The following is a 12049-nucleotide window of genomic DNA, read 5'->3' on the forward strand; positions in this document are numbered from 1 at the left end:
TGGGCCAAAGACCTGGCATGAAATCAATGACCATTGTTTGTGGGACTCGCTGCTACACCGGAGGGGTGGGACTGAACGTGGCTTGGTCAGAGTCATAAGAAAAAGCAGACCAAAGGCCAAGGAAGGGAAGCCAAGAAGGAGAGCCTGCTACCCCACGCTCAGCCATGTGGGTAACCTAGCAGCGAGTCACCCTTCTACAGTCCCAAGTCTACTCCAATCCTCAGGTAGCATCTGTGACAGAGAGTGCCTTATCCATTTGAGTTTAGCTACATCACTGGAATGATTAGTGCTTTGAAGTGGACTCAGCATGGTTCTCCATGGCTCTATAATCTTCCAGTTGCATTACCTTCTTGTGCTGTACATGGACACACTGCGCACCCATGTTTATCTCTCTCTCACGCAGTTGTAGGTCATGGGACCATAGCACACAGTTCTCTGATGTCTGAATTGGCTTCTCATTCATTGCATGGTGCAATTCAAGGATTGGTCTATAATCCCCTTAAGTTGGACCCACCCTCTCCCTTCATGACATCTGAGATCCCCCACTCACTTTCCTGGATTTGGATGTCTGGGAGCTCATCCTCACATTGGTGGAATTAAATCCTGATTTGCTGACCACAGGACAGAATCAGGCCCCTGTTTACTCACACGTTTACCTGAGATGCTGCTGGTGGGGCCTGTGAAGGTTGTTTGCTGTGAAAAGAGTGCAGTGCATTATTATTTGTTAATAACAAGAAATTATTCCTGATCCTGTGTCTGCCCCTAGACAGGCAACAGATGATTTATAACTAAACAAAGTAAGTAAATGAATATAGTCCCTGTCCCTGGCAATCACTGTGTGCAGTGCATGGATTCTCCATCCTAAGTGCAGGACTCTGCACTTTCCTTGTTGAAACCTCATCAGATTTCTTTTGGCCCAATCCTCTATTTGTCTTAGGTCCCTATATCCTATCCCTACCTCCAGCATATCTACCACTCCTCCCAGTTTAGTGTCATCTGCAACTTGCTGAGAGCAAACCATGCCATCTTCGAGATCATTAAGGAAGATATTGAACAAACTGGCCCCAGGACCGACCTTGGGGATCTTCGCCAACAGAGAGACTACAGTGATAGAACAACACAGAAATAAGTATTTACACCAGCTATTGATAAGTGAGTTCTGCCAGCAGGATGCTATCAAACTAAGTTTCTTTCATTTTTAGGTTCTTCCCTTTCTCTGGAAGTGATAGATCTGCTCACCTTCCTAACCACCCAAATTGCCTTATTTCAGTGTGACTCGTTTGGCATATAGAATGTGACCTCTCTTCCCAGTTTATGGCGCGCCTTGCCACAAGACCTCAGCCTTGAACACGGCCTTAAACTATCATAGTGAGGAAAGCCAAACACAGGCAGACATGATTTTGATTCTTTCTTATTTAATCTATACCAAATGAAATATACCATAAAAAGAAAGGCTTGCAGAAGATACTAGTTACATGCTATAACGATAATGATGAAAATAGATATATATGAGGAGCAAAAGAATCTGCATGCAAATGAGCCTTTGAAGATTTCTAGTATCCTGGAGATATTCAAATCAAGAACTGGGGATGTACTTTGAGATTGACTTCAGTCACACACATATTGGGAGTAAATCAGGGGCACTGGATGAAATATCTGGTGGTGTTAGCAGGAAGTCAGACTAGTTGCTCTAATGGTCCTTTCTGGCTTTGGAATTTACAAAATATTAAAACAGATTAGTATTAGATTAGGAGAGACGAGAGAAGTTAGATAGGTAGAACAGGTTCAGAGTAGCAGCCATGTTAGTCCGCATCACAAAAAGAACAGAGTACTGTGGCACCTTAGAGCAACAATTTATTTGAGTATAAGCTTTCCAGGCTACAGCCACTACAGCGGATGCATAGACTGGAACATACGTTAAGAAGCTTTATACGTACAGAGAACATGAAAGGTGGAGGCCATACCAACTGAGATGAGCTACATCAGCAGGAGAAAAAAAACTTTTGAAGGTGATAATCAAGATGACCATAGAAGATGTGAGGCTATTTAACATGAGGAAAAATTCAATTAGTGTAATGGCCCAACCATTCCAGTGACTGTTCAAACCTAATTAATTGTATCTAATGTTTTATTAAGTCCAGCAGTCTCTCTTTGAGTCGTTTTGAAGTTTTTGTTGTAAAATTTTCACCTTCAAGTTGTCACTGAATGGTTAAAAGGTGAAGTGTTCTCCACTGGTTTTGATGTTATGATTCCTGATGTTGAGATCCTGATGTCAGATTGTGTCCATTATTCTTTTGTGTAGAGACTGTCCGGTTTGGCCAATGTACAAAGCAGAGGGGCATTGCTGGCACATGATAGCATAAACACATTGGTAGATGTGCAGGTGAATGAGCCCCGATGGCGTGGCTGATGTGATTAGGTCCTATGGTGTGTACTTGAATAGCTATGTGGACAGAGTTGGCATCAGGCTTTGTTTCAAGGATAGATTCCTGGTTAGTGTTTATGCGTTATGGTGTGCAGTTGCTGGTGAGTATTTGCTTCAGGGTGGGGGCTGTCTGTAAGCGAGGACTGGTCTGTCTCCCAAGATTGTGAGAGTGAAGGATCAACTTTCAGATAGGTTGTAGATCTTTGATGATGCGCTGGAGAGGTAGAACAGTTGCTTTTATATAACATTTTCATGACCAAAGTCATATAAGAAATATTACTCTCTAAAGACAGGGGCTGGCTTATGGTCTGTCTCTTTGCTGGGAGATTGTTTGATGCTTCAGAGCCCAAGGCTTCCTGTTTCAGACTGGGGTTACTGGGCATCAGGGGATGGTCTGTGCAAACAGGAGTATGGGAAATGAGCAATGCAAATCAGAACCACATGTGGTCATATGAAAAATATCCCAAAGGATTAAACTCTCAGGCACTTAATAGAAGTACAGAGAATGAGGAGAGAAGTCAAGGTTTGGATGACATGATTGGGCATCAGGTTAGATTTGCCAGAGACCATGGTCTGCTCAGATACCTGTTGTGCTGGCAGAGGTCTTCATGAGCTTATTAAAAAGTGATGCTACTCTAAAGGGCCAAGGACAGGCAGGAGAAAGAGGATGAGACAGAAGGAAATGTAGCTGTTAAAAGAAGTGAGGCTTGTCTAACTGGTGCTGAATTGGTCGTCATGGCTGGAGAGGTTTGTTTAACAGACAACCCAGCTGGCAGGCTGAATCTGAAGGCTTATTCTACAGGAGTATCCCGGATGTCTGCCTGGAGTTTCCATCTTCATCTGAGAAAAACAACAATGGTGGCCATTAATGTGTTCACATAATAGGACGTGCTTCAGCAAGTGGTAAACCAAAAGCTGCAGACATTGCCAAAAATCAGGAAAAGTAGAAAACATGAGTCTTGAACCACAAGGAGAACGGTTCTATTTAGAACAAAAAGCAGAGTCAGCTGCTGTGGCCGGGCACTGCACACAATATTAAAGAGTCCCAGAGAGAGACCAAGATTTGATCATTTGAGGGCAGGTTGATGCCTTTAGCTCAGTGACATTCACAGTCACTATAAATGATAATGCCCACAGGTGAGACATGCCTATTGCGCCTATATGAGAATGCCTATGTGTTAAGAAAAATGATAACGGGATGGCATTTTGCCTTCCCTAGTTCCCTCCACATAGCTCTTGGAGTACTCTGATTATGTTGCCCATGTAAACTGACAGATGCTGTACTGAAGAAGGGGAGATCAGGAGGCATGCATCTACAAATGGAGGCTAGAATGCAGTGAATTCTCAACATCTGGCTAAGAATCACAGCCAGCCACTCCACACACTACAATACTTGCCAGCTTTAATGGCGAACAAACCATTACAATTTGATAAATAGCTAATGCAATAATAAAAACTCTACTATAGAACCCCATCATCTGAGGCTGCTAAATAAAATTGGGGCCCAAGCCTTGGTCTGATGAAACATCACTGGATGCAGTACCCATGGAAGCAGAATTGGGGAAAGGTAGCCTTACATCAACATCATAATCCTCCTATTCCCATACTTGCCAGTAGCAACAGTGCAAAGAAGCTGAAGTGAGGTCAGGATCTGGACTAGAAGCAGCAGTGAAGCGGCAGGAAGTGAAACTTGATGAGCCAGAGTATGATGGAGAGAAATCAGCTTTCCATACCCTTGGAAACAGACTTCCACAGCTGTAAGGAGTAATTGTAGAATATTAGGGTGGAAGAGACGTCAGATCATCTAGTCCATCCTCTGCTCAAAGCAGGACCAACACCAATAAATCATTGCAGCCAGGGCTTTCTCAAACCAGGCATCAAAACTCTCTAAGGAGGGAGATCCTACCACTTCCCTAAGTAACCCATTCCAGTGCTTCACCACCCTACTAGTGAAATAGTATTTCCTAATATCCACCTAGACCTCTCACACTGCAACTGAGATCATTGCTCCTTGTTCTGTCATTTACCCCCACTGAGAAAAAACTAGCTCCATCCTCTTTGAAACCTCCCTTCAGTATTTGAAAGCTGCTATCAAATCCCTCCTCACTCTTCTCTTCTGCAGACTAAATACCCTAGGTCCATCAGTCTCTCCTCATAAGTCATGTACCCAGCCCACTAATCATTTTCATTGCTTCCGCTGGACTCTTCCATTTGTCCACATCCTTCTGTAGTGGAGGATCAAAACTGGACACAATACTCCAGGTGTGGCCTCACCAGTGCTGAATAGAGGGAATAACACTCCCTCGATCGCTGGCAATTGCTCCTACTAATGCAGCCCAATAGGCCATTGGCCTTTTGGCAATAAGTGTGCACTGCTTACGCATAACAGCTTCTTGTCCACTGTAATCTCCAGGCCTTTTCTGCAGACTACTGCGCTTAGTCAGTCAGTCCCCAGCTGTAGCAGTGCATGGATTCTCCTTCCTAAGTGTAGGACTCTGCAGGCATCTCAGCCATCTCGTTACTGCAGAGCTAAGCCTAAGGAGAGCCCTGCTGAGTGGGGATGGGGAGGAATGCAGAGACCTTACTGTTCTGCAGCCTGGCTGGAGGAGGAGAGGAATGAGAAACCAATGTGACAGTGAGTTCTCCCTTCCACTGCTTGTTTAGTTCTGGATTTAAGCTGTGCAGCCAAATGCTTGTATTTGTTGTGTAATTAGTATTGGAGAGATTCTCTCACCCTGGGGGCAGAAAGGACTGCCCCTGCCATGATCAGACACACCTCCCCGCTCCCTCCCCAGCTACTATGAGTGAATTATCAAGGATGTCAGAAATTGTCCTAACCCCGGGGCTGAACCTATCAGGGAACAGCTGAGTTTAAACTATTCTTATGCAGGGGGCAGGCTTCTCCCTCCCACAACCAGTCTCTGTTTTCTTACCAGTCCTCCATACTGGCCGTACGGCTTACTTTCACCTCTGTATCTACCTCTCCCCCACATCTTAGTGTCATCCTCAACTTGCTGAGGGTGCAACTTACCCCATCATCCAAATTAATGAAGATGTTGAACACTGACCCGGCCCAGTGTTCCTTACACTCTTTGTCTGCACTAGTCCTTACCCCTTGTATAAGGGGTTTCATGCCACCTTCCTCAATGGCCACTAGGGATCCCTGGCCCTTCCTCTACTCTTGGTTCCAGTCAAGGGACTCTGTAGCAAACAGCTGGGGTCTGTTTCCTCAGACTTCTTGCTGCCTCCCTGGACTGCTTCTGAGCTTGGCCTGTCTCTCAGACCTTTTCCACAGGCCCTGTGACAGGGGCCCTGTCTGGGCTCTGCAGCAGGATCAAAGGAAAAGCTGGTCAGTAAGAGGCATGTCAGCCATTCTCCTGCAGCACGTGACCTCCATAGCTGCCTTTTTGAAATGCCTCAGCAATGATGTGGTTCTCAGTGGTGCAATACAGTAAGGTGTGTGACTAATGCCAGTTACATCCTAGGCAAGATGCAGGCCCCTGTCACCTGTGCTGGGCTTCTGCAGACCAAAGTCCAGTGTGGATGCAAAGAAAGGTTTGTTTCAATTAGTTCTTGGTGTCCTCATTCTTCTGTGGGGGAATCATGGGATTGCACAACCACTGCTCATTCCAGCCCCTTGCTCTGTCCAACTAGGAAGAGATTAGGAGGATTTGTCCACAAAAGAACCTCAGCCATGTTTTCTCTTTATGACCTCTGCACTCTCAACAGATTCTGTGCCAGTGCCCCAGATGTCCCTGTGGGAATACGCTTGCAGTTATATAGCTAAGGTGCTAAGCACTCTGTGCCTTAGCTCTCCCCATACACTGGGGTTAATGACACCTGACTCACAGAGATGACGTGAGGGTAAATTGATAAATGTCTGGGAGATGCTCAGATACTACAATGACGGGGACCATTAGAAAGACAGACCATTCAGTTGATAGATATTGTAAAACTCAGCCAGTGATGTTATTTGTCTCAGTATGTTACTGCTTCCATACAGCCTCCTTCTGTTACACTCAGAATGGACATGACCATGTAAACAAAGCTCAGTAGGGCTATGTTAGTCTCATCAGAAGTTCTGCTGTTTGTTTTCACTTTCATTAGTGATACTAGGACAATTGTCTGAATATCTTAGTCTATGTGCGCGTGTGTGTATGTATATGTGCATGAGTGCATGTTGCACCCTGTGTTATTTTGGGTGCCTGGCTTTTGTTCTCATATCTCAGAACACAGATTCACATTCTTAGATTTTAGGGCCGGAAAGGACCATTGTGATCATTTAGTCTGACTGTGATGGAGTAGGGACTGTCCGTATAGGGGATGGGAGAGCAGGAGGTGACTTTAGGTAAGGGACAGGACCTAAGCCTGTAACCTGAGCTAGGCAGGGGGGAGCGGTGTCAGCACCTTTGCCCTGGAAGCTGGAAAAAGGAAGGTGCTGGATGGAGGGAGGGAGTTCAGTTTAGGTTTTTGGGCTGGGTGGTTGGAATTCAGGGAATCTCTAGCTGGGGACTAAGCTTCCTGAACCCCCAGGAGGACTTGATTGAGGGGTCCTGGTTGTGCCTCCAAGCTCTGCTGTAACCTGCTTTCCTGTTGTCCAATAAACCTTCTGTTTTACTGGCTGGCTGAGAGTCACTGTGAGTCCCACGAAGAGGGGTCCAGGGCCGGACTCCCCCATACTCCGTGACAACTGGTGGCAGCAACGGGAGCTACTGCACCCCGTGGATGGCGCTTCCTGCAGTAAGTGACTGGGGAGCAGTAAAACAAAGGGACGACTTCAAGGGTGATTAACCCCTGGAAGTCTGTGACCAGTGGAAAGGACTTTGCAGTAACAGTGTCCACCGGGGAATTGCAGCAAGCTGTCCCAGAGGCAGAGGAGTCTGCAGCTCAACCCTGGCAGAGAGGTGGTGACCTCAAGAAGGGTGGGTGCACTAGCGGTTTCCCAGGAAACTGTGGGGAGCGGCAAGCACCCCGGCCTGTGAGTGGCCAGCAGGAGGATGTATGCCAAGCGCCTTAGGTGTGACCTGGTGGAGCTGTGCAAGCAGAGGGGGCTACGCAGTGGGAGGCTCACCAAAGACCAGCTGATTGCCCAGCTGGAGGAGGGAGACCCCTTGAATGAACTGATCCCTGTCTCTGAGGGAAGCAGCCTGGCAGATGCAGCACAGGCACCAGTGTCTGTCCCCGCTGCGAGTGGTCAGTTGGCGGCTGAAGGCTTCCCCAGACCCCTCCATTCCTATGCCTAGAGGAAGGGCGGGGAGGAGCCCAGCGAATGCCGAGGGCACCATGACACCCCTGGCCAGCAGGGGATCATCCCTGTGAAGCTCACCCGCCAGCAGGGGATCATCCCGGCGATGCTCAGCATCAGTGGAGAGGAAGCAGCTGGAATGGGAGAGATAGCTAAAACTGAGGCGTGGTCCACACTACGCCATTAAATCGATTTTAACAGCATTAAATCGATTTAACGCTGCACCCGTCCACTCCGTTCCACACTACAGTGCTCTTTAAATCGATTTAAAGGGCTCTTTAAATCGATTTCGTAGACTCCTCCCCAACGAGAGAGTAACCCTAAAATTCGATATTATTAAATCGGATAGTGTTAGTGTGGACGGAATTCGACATTATTGCCTCCGGGCGGTATCCACAGTGCACAGTGTGACCGCTCTGGACAGCAATCGGAACTCAGAGGCACGGCCAGGTAACAGAAAAGCCCCACGAACTTTTGAATTCAATTTCTGTTGGCCAGGTGTGAGCTCTGATCAGCACAGTACCAGCAGAGCTTGTCAGCACAGGTAACAATGCAGTCGCCTGAGAATCGAAAAAGAGCACCAGCATGGACGCAAAGAGGTACTGATCTGATCGCTATATGGGAGGATTCCGTGCTAACAGAACTCTGTTCCAGAACGAAATGAAAAAATATTTGAAAAAATTTCAAAGGCTATGATGGAAAAGGCCACAGCAGGGACTCAGTGCAGTGCAGAGTGAAAGTTAGAGGAGCTCAGACAAGCATACAGAAAACCAAAGCACCAAATGGAATCAGGTCAGGACCAAAAAACATGCCGCTTCTACGCTGAGTTGCATGCAATTTTAAGGGGCTGCGCACCACTACCCACCCTTGTCATGTGGATTCCGAGTGGGGGTCATAATCTCACCATGGCGGAGGATTCAGGGAGGGGGAAGATGGAAGGAGAGGAGGAGGAGGAGAAAGAAGAGAGACCTTGCATCGAGCACACAGCACTCCATTAGTCAAACAGCCAGGAGCTTTTTGTGACCCAGACGGAATTACACTCCCAGCTCACCCAGCCAGTAGCCAGACCATGAAGCCATGGAACGACCTCTGGTGAGTGTACCTTTGTAAATAATCAAACATGGTTTAAAAGCAAGCGTTTTTATGATTGATTAGCCATAGAGGCTTGGGTGCATTTGCAGCCAGTAAAGTTACAGGAAAAGTTTGTACATGTCTGGGATGGAGTAAAATCCTCCTAAGAAATCTCCAGGAATCGGTCCTGATACTCCAAAAGCCTTTGCAGAAGGTTTCTGGGCAGGCAGCTTTATTCGTCCCCCATGATAGGACACTTTCCTCACCATGCATGTAGCAAGTAAATTGGGTACATTGCGTGAGAAAGCACAGCCTGCGTATGTCCCGTGTGATTGCGGCATTCAAGAACATTCGTCTTCATCTCACGCTGTGGATTCTCAGAAGAGTTATATCGTTCATTGAAACCTGGTTGAAATCAGGAATTAATTAAGGGACAAAGATGGCTATTTCCTACTGGGCTGTTGCTTAACTCATATCCTTCCTTGCACTGTAGCAAAGCTGGGAGGGAGGAACGACAGCGCTGAGCGTTGGCGAGCATCTTCCCAGCTACCAAGCCATGCGGGGCGGGGGAGAAGGAGGTGGTGTTTAGCAATCGATAGCAGCCATGCGTGGGGAAGGAATATAGCAATCCCTTGCATAGGAAAGAGGAGGGTTGGCATCTGCTGCTGCCTGTTAGTAGAAAAAGGCATCATAGGGCACTGTGTATGTGAAGGCTGGAGAAGTCAAAAGATAAGCTTACCATGGCTGATAAAAGCTGAAGTATGATGCCCGGACCTGCGTCTGTGAGATCTGTAAACACCAGAGCCACAGGCACTCATATTAAACGATGCAAATGCGACCTTGTAGTGAAATCACATGTGCTATGTAAGGTAATAGTGTTGTTCACTGTGAAAGATACAAGCATTGTTCTGTAAAATGATCTTTTTACATATCTCTCCTGTTTTCCTCCCCATGCAGCTGCACAGTTTCTCCAGCCCTCCTACTCCATCCCGAAGGCTAGCCTCAGATAAGCGGAGGAAGAAAGGATGTGAGAGATGAAATGGTTCTCTGAACATGAGTAGACCCGAATGGGGAGAGAGCTGATCAGAATGAGTGGGAAGACGTCTATGCAAAGGGTACAGAAAGATGCCTGAACGTGAGGACAGGAGGGGAGGTCGCTCGAGTTATGAGAAGTGGCGCCAAAGGGAAGATCAGAGTGTAGCAGGAATCAACGGTGCGGATTGCAATGCTGGAGGCTGCTCATGATCAATACTGAATACCTTCCAAAGTCTGGTGGATCTTCAGATAAAGAGTCAGCGGGTTTATCAGATAGTGCTCACTATGCAGCTCCATTTAACCACCCTCAGTAACTTCGACCATGTCCTAATCTCCTCACCCAGACTGTATTAACGAGTACGGGGAAGGCTTTCTGCAACCCGCCCCACTATCCAGCCCCGTGGACAGTCCGACCAAAGGTCTGTCATTGAAATTTGAATATGCTTAAATAGCCTTTTCTTCCCTCTATCCTCCCCAAACACATCGGGAATTACCTTAATAATTCTCTCCTTTTTTTATTAATTACTGTTTAACAAAGAATAACTGCAATATTTTGGGGGAGGGTGGTGCATTACATCGGAATTTTTTAAATAAGAATACATGATTTTTTAAATGATAGTGATTATTCCTTAAAGCATGGCTGTAATCAAGAGAGGTGGGGTTGCTTAACAGGAATGACTTTGATACAGAATATCATGAGTTTAAATGATAGGACCTTAATTTCCTGTAAGCAAGCTGTAATGAAAGGGGGAGGGTGGTTGCTTACAGGAAGGAGTCAATGAAAGGGGTGGGGGTCATTGAAGGGGAAAGCAAAGCCACAGCAGTCACACCGTACCTCTGGCCCGTGATGAAAACTCGTTTCAAGGCTCTCTGATGCGCACCGCTTCTGGTGTGCTCTTCTAATCCCCTGGTGTCTGGCTGCTCGTAGCACGGCAGGTGATTTGCCTCAGCTCCCACCGCCGCCATAAAGTTTCCTCCTTCTATCCTCACAGAGATGTGGAGGCACACAGAAAGCAGCAATAACAAAGGGACATTGGTTTTGGCCTGAGGTCTGAGCCGAGTGAGAATAGTGTGCCAGCAGCTTTTAAATTTGGCAAGATGCCACATTCTACCACCTCCTGCACTTGCTCAGCCTGTAGTTGAACAGCTCTTTGACCATGTCCAGGCTGCTTTGTGGTATGGCTCATGGAGCCATGGCATCAAGGGGTGGCTGGGTCCGCCCAGGATAACGACAGGCATTCACATCCCCAACTGTTATTTTTGGTCTGGAAGTAATTCCGCTTGCTTTGCACGCCATTTAAACAGAGTAGTGCTTCGGAACAACACGAGCGTCATGAAACCCTTCCTGCCATCCCACATGGATGTTGGAAGGGAGGGATTTTCTTTTCAACTTCGGCCTGGAATCAGCAGCTGGGACAGGGATCAGGGGATGCTGGAGTTGCCCAAAGTATTCAGAACAAGAAGGGACTTGATTGCCCCAACTCCCTCCTTCTTCCTACTCGCTATTCGAGGGCTGCCTGGGTCTCCATCTGTGAGGGAGCTAGCCCATCCTGAGCGGTTTCTGTCTCACAGCTGGCAGGGAGACATAGCAAGATGCCACACAAGAGTTCCAAGAAAGTGCCTCCCCTCCCCCCTTATCCAGGTATTAGGAGGTCACTGCACCCTCCGAGGCAGAGGTTAGCGACATGCTCTCTACGGCGCAGAGGCCGACTGCGAAATTTTCCGCCAGTCAGTGCTCGCTAGCAGAAACCCGCCTGCGGTACAACCTAGTCTGGAAGATATTAGGTTCCTGATGTCCCCAAGGGACCCAGGGCAGCCACCGGGGCGTTTGCAAAATGTTGTGGGCGAATTACCTACATAGTTCCCGTGGGTAGAACCCCTCCCCCATTAAACACTGCCCATTTCAGAAGTAACTGGCACAACGCAGGGGCCGGCAAACATGAGGGGTGGATTAGGGAGAAGTCAGTTCCTGTCTCCCTCTCTCTCATTGCCTGCGCTGCCGTAGCTGCCTCTTCCTCGCCTGCTTATGCAAGTTCTGATTCACCATAGACAGCTACGAGAAATGCTCGAGTTGTTTACCACGTCCACGATTGCGTTACTCATCTTAGCAGGGTCATGCTTGCTGTTCTATGGCGTTGCTCAGTTCACCCAGGGAAAAAGGCGCTGAATGGTTGTCTGCTGTCTTTCACTAAAGTGAAGGGGTGATGCGTACCCATGAAACACACCTGCTAAATGATTTTTCCCCCATCAGGCACTGGGCTCTCAACCCAGAA

At 47.4% G+C, this 12049-nt stretch overlaps 1 pseudogene; it reads right to left on the reverse strand.

Moving 5' to 3' along the window:
• The window catches only part of LOC116835825 (taste receptor type 2 member 40-like), an 18363-nt pseudogene extending 8290 nt beyond the window's left edge, over positions 1–10073 (reverse strand).
• Between the last annotated feature and the right edge of the window lie 1976 nt (positions 10074–12049).

The sequence above is a fragment of the Chelonoidis abingdonii genome, chromosome 1 (assembly GCF_003597395.2).
Source record: "Chelonoidis abingdonii isolate Lonesome George chromosome 1, CheloAbing_2.0, whole genome shotgun sequence".
NCBI lineage: Eukaryota > Metazoa > Chordata > Testudines > Testudinidae > Chelonoidis > Chelonoidis abingdonii.